Source organism: Bombus terrestris, chromosome 13 (genome assembly GCF_910591885.1).
Source record: "Bombus terrestris chromosome 13, iyBomTerr1.2, whole genome shotgun sequence".
Classification (NCBI taxonomy): Eukaryota; Metazoa; Arthropoda; class Insecta; order Hymenoptera; family Apidae; genus Bombus; species Bombus terrestris.
The window spans coordinates 11,067,480-11,089,235 of NC_063281.1; the positions used below are offsets into that span (position 1 = coordinate 11,067,480).

The 21,756-nt window shown below is 50.3% G+C and overlaps 1 protein-coding gene across 2 annotated transcripts in view; it reads left to right on the forward strand.

Annotated features, from left to right (window-relative positions):
- Positions 1 to 8,990: 8,990 nt before the first annotated feature.
- LOC100651260 (broad-complex core protein isoforms 1/2/3/4/5) overlaps positions 8,991 to 21,756 on the forward strand; it is a 55,749-nt gene continuing 42,983 nt past the window's right edge. For both annotated transcript variants that reach the window (XM_048411413.1, XM_003400278.4), the window contains exon 1: positions 8,991 to 11,094. The gene's annotated coding sequence lies outside the window, so the exon portion shown is untranslated. The remainder of the gene's footprint in view (positions 11,095 to 21,756) is intronic.

The following is a 21,756-nucleotide window of genomic DNA, read 5'->3' on the forward strand; positions in this document are numbered from 1 at the left end:
GAAGTTCACATGGGTAAGCTCGCGCGTTGCTAGACCGAGTACACACCTAATTATAACTATCTTACATCTACCGCATCGTATTATTAAGCCGAAATATATCCGTCGGTTTGTTTGCACGGCGCGTAGGCCGCGCGATACGCGTTACGGCCACGTTTAACAAACGTTTCTGACGAAATTTGCAAGGATGCGCATAATAATCGTCCATTATGCAGTCACTTACGTCCGGGAAGAGGGGTTCCCACGCACTGTCCAATCACATAATCGCGGTCAGCCGCGGCCGATCGATCGAAATCGACTTCGGAATAGTCATCCTGCGGAAAATGTTTTTCGTCCGATTTCACCGCTGATCGGTGGTGAAGAAATAAAGCAAAAAAGCCGGGGAAAAAAGCTGAAAAGCGAGAGGTGAAAAAAAAGGAAGATGATCTCGCGTGGCGTGAAAATAAAAACACGACCGCGAAAAACTCGATTGGATTAAAAAGCGTCTGGCGTGAAACAAATTTAAAACGTTTAACCGTGAACATCGATTTTTATACGCGATATAGAAGGCAGATTTTCATCGTCCGTGAATTTAACAAGCTGTGTACACGATTTGGCGGGTTAACTTATGCCGTGATGTGGTGCTCGTTTTTCCATCGGTGTTTTTATCCTATTTTTCATTCTTGCTATTCCATCTCTCACTTTCTCTCTCCCTCTCTCTCTCTCTCTTTCTCTGTGTTTCTCTCTCTCTGACTCTCTGCCTCTCTCGTTTTCTCATTTTTTCGCTCGTTCGTTCAAAGGAAAAGGAAAGAACAGATAGGATGGAGAAAAATGATTCACGAATTTCGCGAGGAAACGGATTCACGTCGTATGCCGTTAAAAACCGTTCGATAATGCAAGTGCTCGATCGCAAAGGAAAGGAAGCACACGGCGAAATATCAATTTTCGTAAACATTTCGTTGCGTCGAACGTTGCAACATTCCACGTAACCTTATTTATAGGAAACTGGTTGGCGTTTTCGCGACAGGCGGTAAATTCGTCGACTTGCCGCGGGAATCGATGGTAGAGAGCGAAAAAAGAGAAGAAACACAGGCAAATCCGAGATGCGCAGCTTTTCGGTGAAAGTCGAGATATCAGCGAATCTCCCGATAAATTCACGAACCTGTTCCGTTCGCGTAAAGCTTGCCCGGGAACGAACGTCTACGCCAACCGTTGCATGGAAACGGGAGTTAGGCATCGTGGCAAATTTACGACGATCAGCGCGGTTATGTGCGTAATTTATGCAACGGTGTCGCGAAATCTGCAAACAAGTCTAAAAATCGCGCGCGCCTCTATGGGCCCCGTTTCAGCGATTTCATAACCAGTCTTGCATCACCCGGCTTCGGGCCGAACGTTCATGCTTATCCGATGAATGTTTGCCAGATTGTGTTGCTCCACTACCCGCTTTGTAGTGCACGAGGTCGTGTTTAATGTCGCGCGCCGGCTGCATTCAGCCAATCACGCGCAATATGCACGATACGTACTTGTAGAAACTTATGCCGCTACCTCAAGGTGCACGCGGTTACAGGACTTTTTGCACCTTCGTGAATAAAGTCCGAGTCAGGCCATCACCTGGCCGACGAACCGGCTAAAGTCGCCCCTCGATCGAACCACAGTGATCTTCTAATTACAAAAACAGCATCCACGATACCGAGACAGGGACTGCGCGATTTTGTTCCTTTTCCTTAAAATTTGATTTTTTGCACCTTGGCGAATAAAGCTCGAAACAGCTGAAGTTGGCCGTCGACCAAATGGCTACCTCGATCTCCTAATTGCAAAAACAACATCCACGATACTCGAACGCGTACCGTCATTTCCTTAAAATTTGACTTTCTCTATTTTCGTAAATAAAATCACAGTCAATTATCGTTTGGCCGACGAACCAGCTGAAATCCGACTTTGATCGAGTCATCGTCGTTACCTAATTACAAAACCGTAGCGACCACGATGCTAAACGACGATACCGAAGCGCACACTTTGCGATCTTGACGATACTGCGCGATTCTGTTCGGTGGATTTTGTAGACAGCCGAAAGATTATCTAACTCGAAACTACCCCAGCTTATTACAATTGTTGCTATTATAATGGACGCTTACGTTGATCGGATATCCGGCGCTCGTTACGACCGTAACGTTTCATTTATTAACTCGAACGTATGCGGTTAAGCGACGGGGCTCGTCTATAGAGTGCACAAAAATTCGCTCGAATCACGAACGCAGGGGGAAGGCGTTTCCGGTTCTTCATTATGCGTTAGAATGCACACGCATATAATTGGGAGCCGCATCGTGAATTAGGGTCCCGGTATCCTCGTTCTCTCCTTCTCTTTTCTTTTTCTCTTCCTCCTTTTTTTGCAGCGAGCGAAATTGCTAGGACGCCAGCAGAGCTTCCTGCTTCGGCGCGTCAAAAGTTTGACTCGTTGATATATATTTTTACCGCCTGTCATAGCTTTTCGACTGGATACCGCAAACCGCGTACGAAAAAATAAGGCACAACACCAAAACGATTAAAAAACAATGTATCGTAAATTTTGATGGTAGAATATTTCCAAGAGTTAAACAGATCATCTTGTAAGATAATCGAGCGAGATTTTTTGCACGGTTCCATGAATTTCGAACGAGCTTCGTGGAACCCAGCTGCAAGGTACGCGCGTCTACGTACAGCAGGATCGTGGCGCAGGTTCCGAATTTTGGGAACATGTCACCTACGTGAAAACGTAGATTACGTCAAGCGTAAGTAGAAAAGGTGTTCAAGAGCAGCCGCGTATGTTACGACGTAACAGTTACGATCTGCTGGAAATCCAATCCCGGTTCTAGACGTTACTTGTGCCGGCTTCGCGCGGATAGTTCAGTCGCTTAAGCGATATTCAAGGTGCAAACGAAACTAAAAACGAAATAGAAGAATAATTGTATTATTGCTCGATCGGTGAAATCTACGTTCTCCGAACGAGACAAGAACGGAGAGGAAAGAAAGAGAGGAAGGAAAAAGGGGGGCAGGGATTTATTTTTAATATCGATACACAGAGCGTGATGTTCGGTGAGAAGGGCTCGTCCCAAATACGTAGCTGAAGTTCAACGACCGGCGTCTTCACTGAATGGCCAAGGGTCAGGAAGCAAGAAGTTGCTGGATGAAGCAGCGAGAGAGCTCGATGGTTGGTAACGAGTGCGCGGCGCAAGGAAACAGGCGGATTGAGGCGAAGTGACAGTGACAGTGACAGTGATGCATCGTTCGGCCGAACTCGATTGCCAAATCTGATGAGCTGGTAATAAACCTTTTAAAACGGCGACAAGAGGTCCAGTTCCAGTTCCTCGAACGCCTATTTCTTCATTGAACGTTTCCCATTCTCTCGACTGCTGCGACAACGTTGCAACCGCTGCAAACGCCGGTATGTAGTTTATGCACGCGCACGATCACATACAAATAATTTATATCGCGCTGGTACGGTTGTATGGTATTCCTTTGTAACGCCTTACTCAAGGAGCTAGCGAAATCGCCAACTGTCAGCGTAATTGAAGCTCTAGGAAAGGCGCGCGCGATTGCCTAACAGAGTTCTCTATGTGCATATTTAGACGAGTCGCTGCATTCTAGTCCAGCGGTTCCCAAACTTTAACATTCGTCGCTGTTGCGTTCATCGATGGCCAAAGTGATCAACGAAAGTCGACATGCGACTTTTAAATCGACCGTGTCCAGGTTCATGGATGAATGACAGTCGCGTGCGATCGATCGCGGTAATATTAGACGCGAGGTACACGAGGAATACGAGTAGCCGCGCATTCGAGACTACAAATCGTCCATAATCGACGTTATACGAGGGATCGCGTCGACTTTGATTCACAGCCTTTTGGGAACCATCGTTTTCGTCGAACAGACGCTGTCCTATTCTTGTTTGCCGCGTGCAAACGCATACCGCGAATACGTTAGCAATTTTCGTTGCCCACCGTTTACGACGTGTCGCCATCGCGGTGTTGCGAAAATCCTGTCGGAGCCGGCACGCGTCCGAAGAATTTCGAAAATATTTCGATGGCGCGACGATTGGCGGGCGTCGCGCGAAAAAACACGAAAAACGTTCCATTTCTCGTCGCTTCCAATTCGTTCGCCAATTTTCGCAATCCGCGTCGATTTCACGAGAGAAAATATGTGTAACGATTGAATTAGCATTACTGCTCGTTATTCGTTCCAGTGATCCTCCAAAAATAAATATAAATAATAAGGCAAAAAAAAAGAGAGAAGAAAGGAAAGGAAAAGGAAAAACGAGAACAGAAAATAGGAGGAAGCACGTCGAGGAAAAGGTCCAATCCGGAAATTAGATTTCTTCGAACTAAATCCGGGATTTAAATGGTGGCATGTTTATTTTAAACGAGGAACACCGTCGATCAGGCCGAAGAGGAATCTCGCAGCACGGACCACGAGGGCCAGCGAGATTTTTAACACGAAAGATTATCTAACACCGGAGTGGCGTGAATATAGCGTAGATTCACGGGTAAGAGGCGAAGCTGGCACGTTGGTCGGTGAAAGGAGCGAGGGGCAAGGTGACGGCAGCAGGACGAGGAAACAGGCAAGGAGAGGGGAAACGCGGGTCCCTGGGGCCAGGGTGGCTAGCTTTTGAAGCTGGCCAGAAAAATGGTGGTAGAACGTGGAGTAGAAGAGAGGGGGGATCCGAGGCGAACGGACCCTTTGGAGGAAGATAGAGCAAGAACAAGGGCCAGGGGAACGGGTGTCGAGGAGGCACAGGAGGTGAACGTCCAAGGGGGCAACCTGTTCGGGGTTCATGGCCCTCTGTCGACTAGCAAACTCGCAGGAAGCCATCCTGCCCAATCTGCTAGCAAGGCCCGTGCGAAGGACCGTGTGTTGCCTGAAGGCGCCGCGATCCTAAGCCGATGCGTTCGTCAAGCTAGATGTGTTCGGTGGTTCAAGGACGCGGCAGGATGCAACCACATCTAGGATGCATCCATTCCCCTCCTTTCGACGCACGATTCTGAAAGAAATAGAAGCAATATCTTGCCCTTTCTTCGGCCTCGCCCGGCTCGATTAACTCGTTCCTCGTATGTTTCTTTCGTTTCATGGGTTCGTTATTTTTTCTCGTTTCGTTTCCCTGAAAGGAGATGCGGCGAGAGGAGGAATCATCGACGAGGGGAAAAGCGAAAAGACGAGAAAGTAAGGAAGACCGTCGATCGGCGCGAGCGTATAAGAGGAACCAGTTTTCAGAGACCATACTCACGCCCCGGTTTCGCGGAGCTACGCGAGTCGAATTCTCCTACCTACCTCGTCCCGTTGCATTCGGCAATATCATCCTATTCCGTCATACAACGGCGACCGGCAGATTTATTTGGCGAGGATCGGAGCGATACCGGAGCAACCGCGTTATAATTTATAATTCATTCACGTCGGCACAACGGTAGCTTATGCAGGAGAAACGCACCGAGAAGAAGTTCGTTTCACTCTGGACGATCGGGTGAGTCAGGTCAAGGATCCCTGCCGAGATCGTACGCGCAGGGATCGACGATTCGTGGAAAGATCCAACCCCGACCAATTTTATGTCACATGTGCGTTGACGGGACGGGTGTACGTTCTTTTCTTTTTCTTTCTTTTTCCTTTCTTTTTTATTTCTGGCCTACACGTTCGATAGAGAGAAAGAGGAAGCGCAATCCGCGGAGATTAGAGAATTTGTTAATTGGTCGCATTCTAGAAAAAAATGACGCATCGATGGATGAACGACCGACGTCTGAATTCGTTCCTGGAAGCAATAAAAAAATATTGCTCGTCTAACCGCAAGGGCACGTTAGGCAACAGAGATCTCGACGAGCGCAAGACGATAATCTTATCTCGTATGCGTGTTAGTCATACCGCAAATATACCGGTACACGGGAAAGCGATAGGTTTAATTCTGCATCGTCGTAACGATAATAGGCGACTTCTAGAAAGACGGATTAACCGGTTAGAAAAAAAGACGGAACGCTGGTGGCGATGAAAGCACGAACATTGATTCGTCCACCCTCGTGTGTTCAGGTGCAAAATCGTACAAATTGAATTCTGGAATTCTCGCCATCGGAATTGTCATCGTTTTTTTAACCAACGAATTTCGGTCACAGGTAATACGAAACTCGGCAGCAGCCGCTCGAAACTCGTCGACCAGGGATCCGGCTCGATTTACCTTTCGAGACCGCAAGAAAGTCGATGGTTGCGAAGATTCGTGGAGCGGACGAAAGTCGATAAGCCGGAACGTGGAAGAGAGTCGCGGATTAGAAGTCATCGTACGCGAGTTTCGGAATCGTTTGATCCCGAGAGCCAGCAGGTATCCGATTCCTCGGAGTCTCGATCCGCTCCTGTATTTTCTCGTTTCCTTTCATCCTTCCGTTCACGGGCTCGTACATTAAGCGATTGTTCCGCAACACGATGCTACGTGCTACATAGCCGATACATAGCGACGACGATGCACGAGCGATTTCTGCGAACGTGTACGTGCACGCGCGGCCGAAAACGCTATTTCAGAAATGGTATTTTTAGAAATGGCATACATATCTACCCGATGCAGAGGTAACTTTTTATCGACGACGAGCCGTTTCTTTTCCAGGTCGCAGCCACATGCGCAAACACTGACGAACGCCGCATTCTTTCATTTCTTTTTTTTTTCTTTTTTTCTTTTTCGCGATACGTAGAAAACTACACCGTGCGTTAACACGAGCGAAACGAAAGAAAGGAATCGACGTTGCAAATGCTCTAGAAAAAGAAGCGGTGTCGTAACCACGTGACGATTGCGACGATTGGACAGATTCTTGGTTAACGAGCGTAGTGATGCTTAATACAAGGATTAATACGACGATTAATACGATGGTTAATACGATGATGTAAGAAAAAAATGAAGACGTTTTTCGCGACCGGGTGTACGGGTAACGTTCGACCTCGAGTCGAAGTGAACGCATGCATCTTGCCCACCAATTAGATTCGTAAGTACGTGTTCGCAGCAGTGCACACGCTGTGATCGAAGAAGACGGTCAATTAAGGGCGGACGAACGGGAGTTCGCTAATGACCCGCAAGATATTAATTGGCTCTGGGACTCGGCTGGACGCGGCTTCGAAGGCGGATCGACCCATAAACGAAATTCGAGATAGCCGTGGTCTCGCGTGGAGCACCTGCCGACGATCCTGTCGACGCTCGAGGGGACAAAGAGACCACGACATTAGAGAACGTCTTCGTTCGAAGTTACACGAACTGCTACGTGGATCTAGGAACCGACTAGAAAAGAAACCGCAAAATCGTCGCTTCGACAGCTGCAGCTTATGATCCACTCGATCCAGACAGGATCGTTGCATTAGCGTTTTAAAAGTAAAGTAGCTGTCTCGGTTGACCTCACTGTATCCGCAAAGAAGCTTGTAATTAAGGTCGACGCTGATCGGGTTTAGTACGGTTTTCTGGGAAACGATCGGGCGCGCGACGATGCCGCGCATCCTCGTTCAGATAACCGCTGCCCGCCTAAATTCGAGCGAAGCCACGAAGTTTGGTCGCGCGATAAAATACCTGGATCGCGATTCGGTCTCACGGCGAAAACGATTAGAACGAGAGCGTCGATCGCGTGGTTGATTCGATCGAAGGACGCGAATCTTCATGCACGTGTTATCGCTTCGAGGCAAAAGCGTTCATGGGACCGGGCGAAAGTAAACATCTTGCAGCTTATTGATACAGATGCATCGGAATTACAAGGCTGGCAGATACCCTATGGATTAAACGAGGCTGGTTACAAAACACAGAGTTAACGCGATTGGAGGATGCATTTGTAAAAACGACCGCGTCTGCCGGTTCGATGAGGCGCTAAAGCGACGCGCGTCAATAGAAATCACGGACGACAAAAAGAATCTCGATCGGATATCCTTGGATGACTGGGCCGATGGATTTACGTTCTTCGACGGAAGTAGAGAGATGGGAGGAAACTGGTGGTCAAGATCGGTCCGTAAAGAGACGTCTACTGGACGAGTAACTGCGAGGAGCCGTAGGTCGTACACAGCTTGGCGGAAAAATCGGCAGGACTATTTGATGTCCAGCAATCCGTACGTAAATTCGGCTATGTACGGCTAAATGCCGCGATAGGGTTCGAAGTAGAGGACGAGGGGAAAGGGGGGGTGCGAGTGAGAGAAGGAAAAGGATAGACGGAGCTTAAGAGAGAGCGAGATCGCGCGGCGCGAGCGGTAAGGACGAAGAGAGACGGATGATCGATGCGAGAGAGAAGGAAGCAGCAAGAAGGGTGTGCAGAGAATAGTAGGGGGAGGAAGGGGAAAGGGAGGATGAGGAAGAAACGAAACAGAGAGAGGGTTAGGAAGGGTGCAGGCAGTGGCGAGTAGAACGGGAAAAGCGCGCGAAAAGCAGTCGGGAGAAAAAGACGGAGAAACGGACACGGATAGAGAGACGCGGGCCAGGGGTCGAGGTTCGGGGTGTGGGGTGACGAAGAGAGAAACGCAGAGACGAAGAGGCAGAACGGGAGGGCAGGCGAACGGTCGAGACTCGAGAGACGGGCGAGGGGAACGAACGAACGAAGAGTTGCATGAAAGAGGAGTTGCGAGGAGGGCAAGAGGGAGAGAGAGAGGGACAAAAGCGAGGGTTGGGGGACCACTAGCGAGGAAGTGGTGGGGCCAAAGAATTGGCGAGGACCAGGCTGCTCGGAGCAGGAGGAAGAGGCACAGGAGGAGGAGGAGAAGGTGGTGGCGGCGGCGGCGGCGGCGGCGGCGGAGGAGGAAGAGCAAGAGGAGGAGGAGGAGGAGGAGGAGGAAGAGGTGGCTGTGGAGGAGGAGGGTAGTCGAGTGTAGTCGGAGGGGTGACGCGGGGCAGGAGCGCGAGCATAGGTGGGGGTTGCCGCCCCTCTCACGCGTTAACCCCGCCAACGTAGAGAAAATCGAGAGAAAGAAAGGGACGGACCGATAGAAAGAGAGAGAACGGGGGCCACTGCCCCTCTCCTCGTTTCGCGAGGTTCCTATGAATTTTGCGACACTCAATAAAAAGTGGTTCCACGAGGTTAACATTTCGGTAACTATACCCTCGCCTACCCAGGGCGCGCACGCACGCAGCACCGACGAGAGCGGATCCGAGCCAACGTGTAGAGAGACGACGACACCACACAACGACGGCAACCACGACGACGAAGACGACGACACCACGCGACGACGACGACGACGACGACAACGTCGAACCACGCACCACGCACGCACCAACGCACGCTCGCATGCACGCAGCCACGCAACTACTTACTTACGTGTAACCGTCCGCGTCACGCTTGCACACACGATCTCATCATCGACGGCGTGTGTAGATACACGCGGAGAGAGGACGCGCGTAAACGCGCACACGGACACGCGGCTAGCGTGTAGAGAGAGGAACCGTGCACACCTACGGAAATTCAGACGTATGGACGAGAGAATACGAGCGCGCGAGCTAAGCCGGTACGCGCGCGTGCAGAGAAAGAAACACGCTCGTGTGTAACACCGAGGAGAGTGAGAGAGGGACAGGAAGAACGAGAAGGAAGGAGAAAGAGAGAAAAAGTCCGAGGGACACACACAGGAGCGCGCGGGCGCACACATACATGCACGCGCATGCACGCATACCACGAGACCGCCGAAAAAACTGCACGGGAGAGGCGCAGCAACGGGCAAACCGAACCGCGCGCGAATCAAGTGCTTTGGCCAGTCGCGTTCCCAATCACTCTACGACTAGGTAGTCCCCCGGTGTGTCCCAAAGAAGCGGCAGGGAGCTGGTCCTTCGCTCGATGGTGTCGTCCCGCAAGATAATACCGGATACTTTACCGCGGGATCCTTCCTTACTGGTCAACGATAGAGATCCTACGTTCGTCGATACATCGTTCTAGATCTTTTTCCTCGAAATCTCGTCGATCTTCGTCCGCCCGATCATTCATACATTTTGCGCGTTTCGTGGCCGCAACGTTATCGTCGTTTCGAAGATCACACACGGGAGTGCGTAAACGTCGATCGTCTCTTTTTTTTTCCTTTCCTTTTCTGTTCGCGCGTTATCTCCGTCCACGACGACAACACAACGCGGAAGAAGAAAGAACAATCGAAGAAAAGGAACAGCAGTGAATAGTCGGACGTCTTTCGAGCGTCGATGAGAATCGTCGCCGATACCTATTTACGGTGATTCACAGTTGCACACGTCGCACGTCGCGAACACTGAACAAGGGAGAGAAGGGAAAATCCTCGGCAACGGATCATCCTTCTTCGTGATACGCGACCACGGGTGTTACGCTACGTACACGATTGCTACGACGATTGCTACGACGATTGCTACGACGATTTGCTGCTTCACGGACGTGTCTTCTTCGACCCGTTCGTCCTTCGGAGCCGCGAGTGACATCCGCGTGTATCGATATATCTGGATCAATCGTACTGCTTCGACTACGTGCAAGATCCACTATCGACGAACGTCTTGATGCGAGCAGACTGGACGGATAAGTGAGATACGATCGAAAAGAGGAAGCCAGCGAAAAGTAGTAATAAGTGTGTCTGTATTTTTGTTGCATCGCGGAGGCAGGAACAAACGGCGTGGTTTTCCAGCTAAGGAGAAACGGAAGACCGATGTGACGGTTGACCGAGAAAAAGCAACGACACCTTTTTTCGATTGTGTTCGCGTTCGCTGTTGTCGTGGAAGACACGATTCGTGTGGATTCGCGCGTTGTTCAACGTAATCACGTTGTCGACGACATACGAGGAGAATTTGAACGCGCGAGTTGCACGACGACGAGATCAGTTGTCGTGGTACGTTGGTCGTGCGTCGTTTTCACGAGGATGGACCTACCAGTGTCCCCGAGATCCTCCGGAACGCACGAGACCACGAACGACGATTGCGTGGCTTAGGGAATCTCGTGCGGAATTCAGACTTCCCGGTCTGTGGATCGTCTCGGGAGACGGCGAGAGAGGAGACAGGCACACAGAAATCGACACAGAGAGGACGGACAGCGGAGGACGGCAAAAGAAGGTTAGCTCGTCGCGATCGTCGCATCCGACAGTCAAACGGTGGGTTTAGCATCGACGACAAGGACACCGGGCAAAGGAGCCCCACACTTTACTTCGCGCTCAACGATCAAGGTACGTCCACAGCTGAGAGTGGTGGCCTTCGGCCGCCTGTCGGCTTCTAAAGCGAGAGACGCGTCCGATAGATAGTACGTTCGAGCGAGAGAGCGTGTGCGTGACAAAGACAAACCGACCGGCTGTGTGAGAGAAAGAACGAGAGAGAATGCGTGTATGCGTGTGGCACAGAGGAAACGACAGATCGTGTGTCCGTGAGAGCGAGAGAAATGGATAGAAGTGCGTGTGTGTCGCGACTCGCGTTCGCGTTCGCGCGCGTAGTATGCACGCGTACACGCACACCACCATAACCTTACTATCGCGTGTCTGTTCGTCGCGTGGTGTGCGCGCGACCGTTGCATGTGCCTACGTTTCCCGCGGCTACGTGTGCACATTTATTCCAACGTGTCTCTGCGTGTATGCGAAACGCACGCAAACACACGTATCAGGCACCCAAGTGGAGAATGTATCGTAAGCACGATTTCGTCGGTGTTCACGGACACGTTTCGCGTGTCTACGCGCAGCTAGTTAACCCGTCGCGCTAGAGTACGTACAGATACGTACTTACTACGGCATGTATAGCGTAGAATAGCGCGTGTAAAGAGCAGCGCGACCGTGAAAGGTAGACGCGCGTAGCGCCGCTAGTTAGTAACGTGTTTGTCCGTGCATGGAGGGATTGCCGTGCGGCTAGACGATCACTAGACGAATATAATGCCAGACGTTAGAGGTTGCCTGGGAAATGACGTAATCCGTCTGCGAGCGCCTCGATCCTTTTGTCGCGCACGCCGCTCCGGCCCGCGTGTTACGAGTACCGTGTGTACGTACGTTAAGCTCAACCCTGCTCCTCGTTCACTCTCGTTTTCTCCGTGTTTTTTGCCCGGTTTTCCTAGTCGCTCCTGCGTACCGACCGCTCTCCCTCTCGTTCTCTTATCCTCTCTTTCCATCTCGCACTCCGCCACACCTCGTCGTCTCTTTTCCGTTCTACTCGCTCGTTTTCCTTCCTCTCTTTTTCTCCGATGTTCATTCACGAAAAATTCCACGTCTCGTAATACGATGCTCTCCTTCTCTCTCTTTACCGTGTGCGCGCGAGCGGAAAGCAATCGCCAACCCGTTGGCCAGATTCAATTAAAGCGGAGTTGGTCGTGCGCGATCGCGGCGATCATTCGCTTTTACGGTGCACGCTATCGGGCTCTCTGTTGCTTCTCGCCACCATGTATTAGGAAAAACGAACGAAAATCATCGTACTAGGAAATCCAGCGTTCATCCGCAAGGTCACGTCGATCTAGAGAGCCACGCGAGTCTCTACGATCGCACGTCGTCGCGTTACGTGGTTCCCTTTTACTCGACCATCGAATCGACGTCGCGGATCTCGATCCTCCTCCTTTTGCTGTCGTTGCTGATGCTGCCACAGCTCGTCCTCCTCTTTTCCGCCTCTCCTCGATTTCTCTGCAACGTCGAAAGAGAGGAACCTCGATGGAGGTGCGCTCTCACGATGTCGTTTCGACCCTACGCACGACTCTCCGGACGCTTCACGAATTCTCTCGCTCTTTCCCGCTCCTCCTCTCTCTTTCTCCTTCGTCCGTCTTCGTCTGTCTCTCTCTCTGTCCGTCTGTCAGTCTGTCTCTGTCGGTCTCTCCCTCTCTCTCTCTCTCTCTTTTTCCCATCTCCTCTTCACTCTTGTACGTGCAACGTATCGTGCAGATCCCCTATTTTTACGAGCGACGCGCGTTTGTTACACGATGCCGCTGCAAGTTGAAAACACCGACCGACTAGGTATAAATAGATCTCGCGATACCGAACGAGCAGCGGGGAAAGAAGAAGGAAACGCGAGGGTGACGAGAGTGGAGAGAAACCGAGAGAGGGATGGAGCTACCAGAGGGAAGGAGAGAGAGAACGAGGCGAGGGGAGGCAAAACGTGGTAAAAAATAAAAAAGCGTATCTCGTTTGCTCTCTCTTTCGCTCCCTCGGCGGTGAACCGCGCTGAACGCGGCTTCTGAAAAAAAATTCACCGAGTCACTTGCACGCGTATATTATGCGCGCGTCAGACGAAGCCAATAAAAATTCCTCTGTACAAAGCTGATCCTTGAACGTGAGTTTGGAACCATGATCCAGGAGCCTTGAAGGTTTCTCGGCGCTCGCCTACGAGCTCATCGAATTTGTCCTCGCTAGAAGGATACCCGTCCTTTTTTCGTATTCCGTTCTTTTAGATCTGCACAGACTTCGACGATGCTACACGAACGTTCAAACTGTCGTTTACCGTCTCTCTTTAGTTTCCTTTCTTTCGCCTTTCGGGTCTCCTCCTCCTCGCCTTGAAAATTATTTTCGCGATACAGATACAGAGATATGTCATCGAAGGACCGCGTTTCTCGCGGTTAAGCTCCTAAAATACTTTCGATAGAATGTCTTCTTTCCGAAAGAGATCGGTGGACGACAGAGCGAACCAAAAACAGTCGAAAGAGAACGCGTCGACGATCGCTATTGTGGCGTACTTGGAGCGGCCGTAGAAAAGAGGGAAAAGACAAACCAGCTTTACTAGTCTCTCGCGTCGCTGTTTTGTCGACGTTCTCCTTGCGTTATGCCAGCCTTACGGCTTTTTTTATCGTCCACAATGACGCATAGATGCCCAGGTGCTCTCTCCTGGCTGCGTACATAGCCGTGCTCGCACGCACTCGCCAGCTTACGCACTCTTTGTCGCAGCCACACATGCACGTATATAGACACGCGCGGGCGCGTATAAATGCGTGCAAAACTCATGCGACGCAAAATACGAGAGAAGGAACCACGGTGGCACACTAGTCGTTCTATCGGCAAAACCGCCTTTTCAACGAGCTCGTCCCGCAAACGAGCATCGGATTTTTTCACCAATCCAACGAACGACCGTGCACTCGATGCCATTTTTAAGCAACCCGCCGCCGCTAGTTCGAAACGAGACGTTCGATGAGTCGGCAAAATGCTTCGTTTAGCGTGTACCACTTCGCGCCATTTCGAAACGCTGTTTCCCGCTTCGACGAGTTTATTCTCACCGATCTAACGACACACTTTTGCTCGCTCGAATAATCTACACTTTCTCGTCCCTCTAACCCCTTTCGTCCGCTCGTGAAACAATAACGCATCGGGACAAGTAATCTGTCGTTGCTAAACGCTACGCGATATCGCTGCTTACACCCGCAATTTGCAATTGGCCTGGTTTTCGCTTCACGGCAGGGTAACGTCGCTCGACTCGCTTGCCCCCAGAGCAAAACCGGTACTCGATCGACTTCATCCACTGTGGTATCTGTTGCTCTTCGTTCTTTCTCGTGCTACCGCACGAGAATACCTTTAGTTTCTACCCAACTTTTCCACTTTCGACAGGCATCGAGCGCAGTCTGTGTATACGCTGGAAACGTGAATTAGTTCCGGATAAAATTATAATAGCGTCGAGGTTGTTCGCGATCCACCGTGGCGATAACGCGTTCTTGATTTTCTTGGCGGGCACCTGCACCTGGAAAAGGGTATATCCTCCGATAACGGTTTATTCTCCTTGAACGGCGGAGGGTACCGCTCGTTCCTCGCACCCGTTATTCCTCCCTTTCTCTTCTCCGGCTCTCCCGTTTTCTCTCTGGTCGAGTTCCAGCGCGAAACTATATCTCGACCAAAGACAGCATCGTCGCGCTTACCTACATCCTCGTTTCACCGCAACAATTCACCGTCGTGCGTTTCGTTCCGTTTCGTCGTCCTGCCCCGACTCCGATTCGTCTCTGTACATCGATATGCGGTTAGGCGATCCGCAATCGATCGTCGTTGTCTATAGTTTACCAAGTTTACCGAGAGAATAAGCAGCGTGTACAGGGTTGGCCGCGATAGATATTACGAAACAGGAAGTCGAGGAAACACGGTCGCGTTCCGCGTCGATTTATATTCTATCGAGGACGAATTACGGAGCAGAGATAGCGATTATTACGCGTTGAGATTTCCCGCCGTGATAATCGGGACGAAACAATACGCGACGAGATAAAGGCCGGCTTTCGTAGCTCGCGAAAATAAACGTTTAATTGCTGCCGTCATAGAAGGGAGGAGAAGACGAAGAATCTCCTTCTCGTATGCCGGGGTAATCGTGGATGGTGACAAAGTCGCAAGTCGTCAAAGACGCGACGCTCTCGCAAATACGAGATCGTTCAGGTTAGAAGGCGTTTTCTTTTCCTTTTCCTCTTTTTTCCTTTTTTTTGTTTTCTTAAATAAAAAGGAGCATCTAATTAGATTTAACGAACGACGCACACTCTGCTACGTTCGTTCGGATAAAGACGAATCATGGTCGAAGCCAAGGAACCGATCGAAATTTTTCGCCTCGACAGTACTCGCACGCACACTGTCTACGCGCAGGTATGCATGCACATAATCCGAATCGACCGATTAGATTAGACGCCTAGTAACTAGATTACACGACGGCTGTGTGTTATCTGTGAAATTAGACTCCGGCTTGAATACGTTATTTAGGCGAACCGGATGCTAGAATAACCTCGGCGAGGATTTAACGGCGGCCTTTGCCTCGCGATTTACGATCCTCGTCCGGGAATTGTACACGATTATTCAAATACACGGCGGTTTGTAGTTTATAATTTTCGTTTCTTTTAATTCTCCGATCTGTCGATTGCATTTCTTTATCTACGGAGAGAAGTTTTTTTCCTTTTTTTACGAGCAGATTAAAAATACACGATTATTCGATTATACGATTCTAAAAAACGATCGGGCGGGGAAGAGTGTCTGCGTTGTATCTTATCGCGGCCAGATTCTGCTGCTAGGCAACTATGCATTTCGCGTGGCTGCTCATTGAAATTCATCACGGAGCCTCCGTCCAGTCTCCTAGCGCGTACATTACAGAGAAACACTGCCCATTATGAGAAGCACTGGCGAGACGTTCGCGAATATACATGCATTTGAATGTACGCGTTGATCTGGCAACCGACGAGAATGAACTTTATACTCGTCGAAACGAGCGATTAGGAAAGGAAAAAGAACGCGTCGATTCTTCGCGGACGCGCGTCCACCGTGTAGCCGACTCAAGTATGGAAAAAAATTTGAATTTCAAAACACCGAACCATCGAGTCCATCGACTTTCAGTATCGAAACCGTGTCGTTGCAGCGTGTCGGTTTTTAAGCGTCGATTTTTTCGGGGCGCCTGTCGACAAAAAAACATCGACGCCGCTGCCAGTCAGACGGAAAAGTTTGGCAAAAATCAAACACACACGCGTCAAGGTTGACGCGTCAGTTCTACGTTTCACCGGTAGAAATTCTTTCCGCGTAAAGGCGGCCGGATGTCGCATGGAATCCCGATTAATTAGCGCTGCGCGCATATCATTACGGTATAACAGTATCCATCGCGTATTGTAACTGACAGCCGGCGAGTTAGAGGGAAACAATGGTTCCGCTGAGTCCGCGACACCTTAAAATTCGTGTGGCCACAGCTGATCGTGACGAATCATATGTCTCACGCGACCGTTCAAAGTTATATCGACGAGGGTATAGCGAACGAGAGAGAGAGAGAGAGAGAGAGAGTGAGAGATGAACAGAGAGAGAAAGAGAGAGAGAGAGTCACCACCGGGTATTTATGCGAACGGTCGTATGCGGTTCTTTCGTTGCTTCTTTGTTTCGTCCTGTGCCACACGCACATGTGTGCACTTGCGCGCACCCACAACCGCCTCGATGAAAAAAATGTCACGGTCGCGCGGTTTGCCTCGTCGGTTGGCCTATTCGCCGCGTTTTGTCAGCGAGTCGTTGCTTGGCAGTTGAACGCGCGCCATTTACAGAACGACCCGAAGAAAAAGTTCGCGTCTCCTGGCCCTTTCTCTCCGGAGTGCTTCAATGGCCGACGCCTCGAAGAATAACGGTCCCGGCGAAGGTGCAAGAACTGCTTTCGGCCCGAAACCCCGTTCCCTCTGACCATTCTTCCCCGATCCGTTCGAGAGAAGCTGACACGCTTCCGGGATTCCATGGAAACCGATCTCGCGTTTTTGCGATCCCTTAAATCGAATGGGTCTCGTTGTTCTCTGGTCGCGGGTTCGATCGAGCCGAGAATCAAAAAGGATCACGGATGCTGACGGATACATCGTCTACGTAGTCGTCTGCGGTATAATTAAAAATACAGGCGGTGACCTATTTTCCGTATTTTTAAGCGCTGACAGAAATATTCGTTGGATCATCGTGTCTCAATTAATCGCGCGGTGGAAAAGTGGGTCGGCAAATCGGAGCCGGGGACAACCTGGGAAAAGTAACACGTCTTGAGCGCAAATTTTGTATCGCTCGACTAGTTAGCCTTGATTCGAAAAAGAATGGACGGATTTCATTTCGACCTGACCCGCGAAGCCGCGGTATTTTTAGCGAAAACCATTTTAAGCCGAGTTTTCCAGAATGCAAACAATGCACTGGAGGATCTATCGAAGTAGTACGAATAGGAATCATCTCTTGGAGATAATGCAGTTTTAAATAAGTACTCTCGAGTTAAATTGGAATCGTTAGAGTACGCGGTTTTAGAGATGCGCCGTACGAACAGTGGAAGTAATGACGCAGCTATCGGCGCCGACTGCAGTAGCGCGAGTGCAGCAATAGTTAACCGTAGTTGCAGTGGAAGAGGACAGTATCGGAATAGACACGCACTAGGCCGCGGTGCAAGTAGCGCGCGTCTATTACTAGGCAGACAGGGAAATGTGCCTCCCTTTCTGGCGCGTGGCGTTCTTCCATTCTCCGTGATTCTCCACGTTTCTCCTCGATTCTCCTCGATTCTTCTCGACTCTTCGTTGCTACTTTTTTTTGCTAATCGCTCTTAACACCTCGTACGAAGCTATAGATACCGTACCATTGAACATCCGTGTCGGGATGCAATGACGTTGCAAAATAAACTATCAACGGTACACGTATACGTAACTAATCCGTATGTGCATTGTCGAGTAACCAGGGTCTGTCGTTAATCTTTTAAATACTTGTCGCTTTTCGAACGTGTCTGTCTATAAACGAATCCGAGGTAGGTAGAATCGCAGGAAATTGACCGAGCAATTCTCACCTGACGCGGCGATGGCATCGTCGGCTCCTAACACATTCCCACGTTTCACGGTGTATCGGCCAGCACGACTATACCGATGAAAAGAAATAATTGGTTGTTTGGCTGCCGGCGGATTAGCCCGTTCGAGGTCAACGGCCACCAAATGTTTGCGAATGCAGTAGGAGGGAGGGAAAGGGTACCGGTTCGAACGAAATACACTAGCGAGAGACGAGGGATGAGGAACGAGGGAGGTGATGGAAAGGAGGGAACCGGGGGGCAGGGTGGGTGGAAGGGGAGGAGAAGAGAGAAAGGAAAAAGGTGGAGAGGGTACGTACGATGCAGTCCCACACAGAGAAAGGGAACAAGAGAGAGAGAGGGAGAAAGAGAGAAAAAGGCTAGACCCCGCATATTCTTGCCCTGCTACCTACCTCACCCCCCACGAAAGCCTCGCGTGTGTAGAGTGCATTTAGGACGCATGTACGGTCGTGCCTAAAGAGGATGATATTCTTTATCGCTGCAGTTTCTGTCTATTGGGACGAATTCATGCGCCGGTTGTTGGCAAGCGCGTTAACTGGCAGGTGCGCCGGGTTAATGAGCACACCGGGGTTCAAACCTGCCGAAAAGGGCGCTTTTGAGGCTTCCTCGTGTACCAGGCACCACGAGCACGAACAAATGACTTTCTCTTTCCTGTTTTTTTCTTTTTTCTTCTTTGCTGGTTTCTTTTTCTTTTTTTTTTTTTTTTGTCTTTGCCCTTCGTTAATTGGTCTAACGGTGCAGGGTTAATCGCGGAACATCGAGATCTTCGCTGGCGACCGACTGAATCGCCGCGACAAAGCGATCCGTTTAAAAGGCAGAACGCGGAGAGCAGTCTCTCGATGTGCTCTCTGTTGCTATCGGCGGGGAAGGATATCGGGGAAAAATTCTGAGCAACGTTGGTCGTAAACGTTGAACCGCGTAGCTCTATCAAGTACAAAGGATTCGATTATCCGGCGGTTCTTTCCAAAGTCTAAAATAGTCCTCTTGTATGAAATATATATTTTCTTCGGCCGATCGACGAATGTTTTTTTCATGGAACAATATCTCGCAGGGGCAAGACGACAGAGCATCATGATTTCGTAGACCTCGTTACTTAAACGGCGAGGGTGTGGGGTCAGAGAGGGGTAGTCGATGGAGAAGCAGACGCGTGACGTAGGCTGGTGGGGAGTTGGTAATGCGTGTGAGTGAACTGGTATGGAGGGAAAGAAAGGTGGGACGGTAGGGGCGGTTACAGGGTAGGAATGTCTTGGTCCAGTGTTCCGCGATGGGTAGCCTTGAACTCGGAACAACGGCACACATCACCAGGTGACATACGCAACGGTTCGCCGTTCTCGATAGGAATCGAGTCATCCTCTGATTTCGACCCAATTATCGGATTTGCGCTGCTGAAACGGGCGAATCTTGCTAAAAATATTGACCTCTGCATATTTAAAGATACGTAACGCGAATCGGGGTCGGCATAAATAATTCCAGAATTCTATCGATTCCGAACGTGGGAAAGGAGATTTTTTTTTTCTTCTTCGGAAACCGTCCTCGAAATTCGCGCGCACCTGCAAGGTTGCACACACCGTAAAGGCTTTCGTTCGCGAGACAAAGAGAGGATCGTGTATCACGCGATCGAATCTAACGCAGGTGGAGCTGCGAAACTGTGTGTACGTGGCCACGAAGGACCGGTCGAAACATCTGCATTTTCCCTACGTTTCGGTCGAGCAAACTACAACACCCGACCTCGCTCGTCCGACCAAGCGATGGAGCGCGCGAGCGCGCCGGTTTACGTTCCTCGTTATTATGCATTATCCACGGTCGACGTTTACTGCGATTCAGCGTTTAACGCGGCGACGCTTCTCTTCACGGCAAACGACTGAACACATCACGCGTTCGTTAGCGCGCAAACGATCTCGCAGCACGCGCCACCGTTATTTATCGGCGTTTCCTTATGTTTTCTCTCGCGCCGAGTTCATTAATTTTTCAGGCGTAACCTCGATTTTACTAACGCGAAAGCGTGTAGCCGTCGTGTACGCGATGGAAGAACGACGCGCGGTATCCTGAATATACGCGTTCAAGGCCAACTGACTCATGGACTCCTGTGTTCCGCAGGAAACAACGTTCGACGTATCGTTCACCGATAGATCGTGGAGGGGATGAAAAAGGCGATGTACTCGTTTGCTTCAATGGCGCATCGTTGAATGAGAATAACGTCGACGTGGTTTACCGGGCCTTTTTCTCTGGATCGTTCGCTCGTTATTTGGCGTTTGGCCCGGTTTCCGTTGGTCCGTGCGATCGGCCTTTAAGAAAAAATGAAATATCCGGCGAGAAACGTGCTGTTCTTTCAGCGGAGCTACTTTATTCGGGAAAATAGACCGCGGGCCACGATTCATTTTGTTTGGCTAGTCGATTTTTTTTTTCAGACACGATTTAACGCGATAGGATAAACGCGTTTTATTTAGATAGATTTTGCCACTGAATCAATTTCGGTATAAAAGGATTAACGTCTACGTGCGCGCGATTTTTTTCCCACGTGTTTGTTTTTTTCTTTTTTTTTTTCGATTTTTTGTTTGCCAGAGGTGGAAATTAACAATCGAGAGCGCGTCCTTTTCACGGATGGAATTTATTCGGTAACCGATGGAGCCGCATCCCGCTCACGGCTATTTGCCGTGAATTATTCGACCAAGGTCAGTGGAACGTTTCTCCGAACCGGCTGACTCGAGCGAAGAAAACGCAGAGAATCGGGAAAACGGGCTTTCTCGCCGAGCGTACGGAAACATTTCTAGGCAATCTAGTCGAAGTATAGGTGCCACAGCCCTCAGCTTTGGCTCCTAGGAATCCAATCAATAAATATTACAATGGAACCCCTAGAGAAGTAGGGGAGCGTATCCTCCGCTCTCCCGACTCCCTCTCTATCTTTCCGTCGTCCTCTCTCTTCCGATCCTCCTCTTTCCGCCGCGGCAGTGGAAAAAGGATCTGTCCTACGTCGCGCTCTCACAGTCGTCGCGTTCCTCGTCCTCGTTCGCCTCGTCCTCGACTACGTCCGCGAAACTTCGCTCTCTTCTCTTTCGCTCCGCTATATCTTTCTCGTACTATCTCGCTCCGTAGTTCGCTTTTTCCTTCAGCTTTTACCCTCCTCTTTTTCTCTCTGTCTTTCTCTCGTCGGCCCCTCCGCCCTTTTCGCCCGTTTCCTCGCTCTCTCGTCCCCTCGTCCTTCCTAAGCCCGCACCAACTCCCATTCGGCCCACCCCCTCCTCCTCGTCCCTCTCATCCAACGGCGTTTACATTTTACTTTTCTAGTAGCGAATTAAAACCGCGTTCATGCGCAGCCCGCGGAAGGGCGTAATGATTTTTTGAGGGGCGAATCGAGTGGGGTCGCCTACGGTGCCGGCGGAGGGGATAGTAGCTGCGGGCGCGAGCTTAGCAGGAGCAGGATGGCAGGAGGGATCGCGAGACAGGCCGGCTGCCGAATAGATGGATGGCTAGACTATCTAGTCGACGGAGAGTAAGCGTTGTCCCTCGTTAAAGTATCATACGTATCGGTGAACGATTACGGGGAAACTCGATAGGCGTTTTCGTTCGATGTTTGCGGTGCGATCGGCGAGCGAGGTAACAAGGGCAACAACGCGAATCGCGACGAGCAGAGAGGA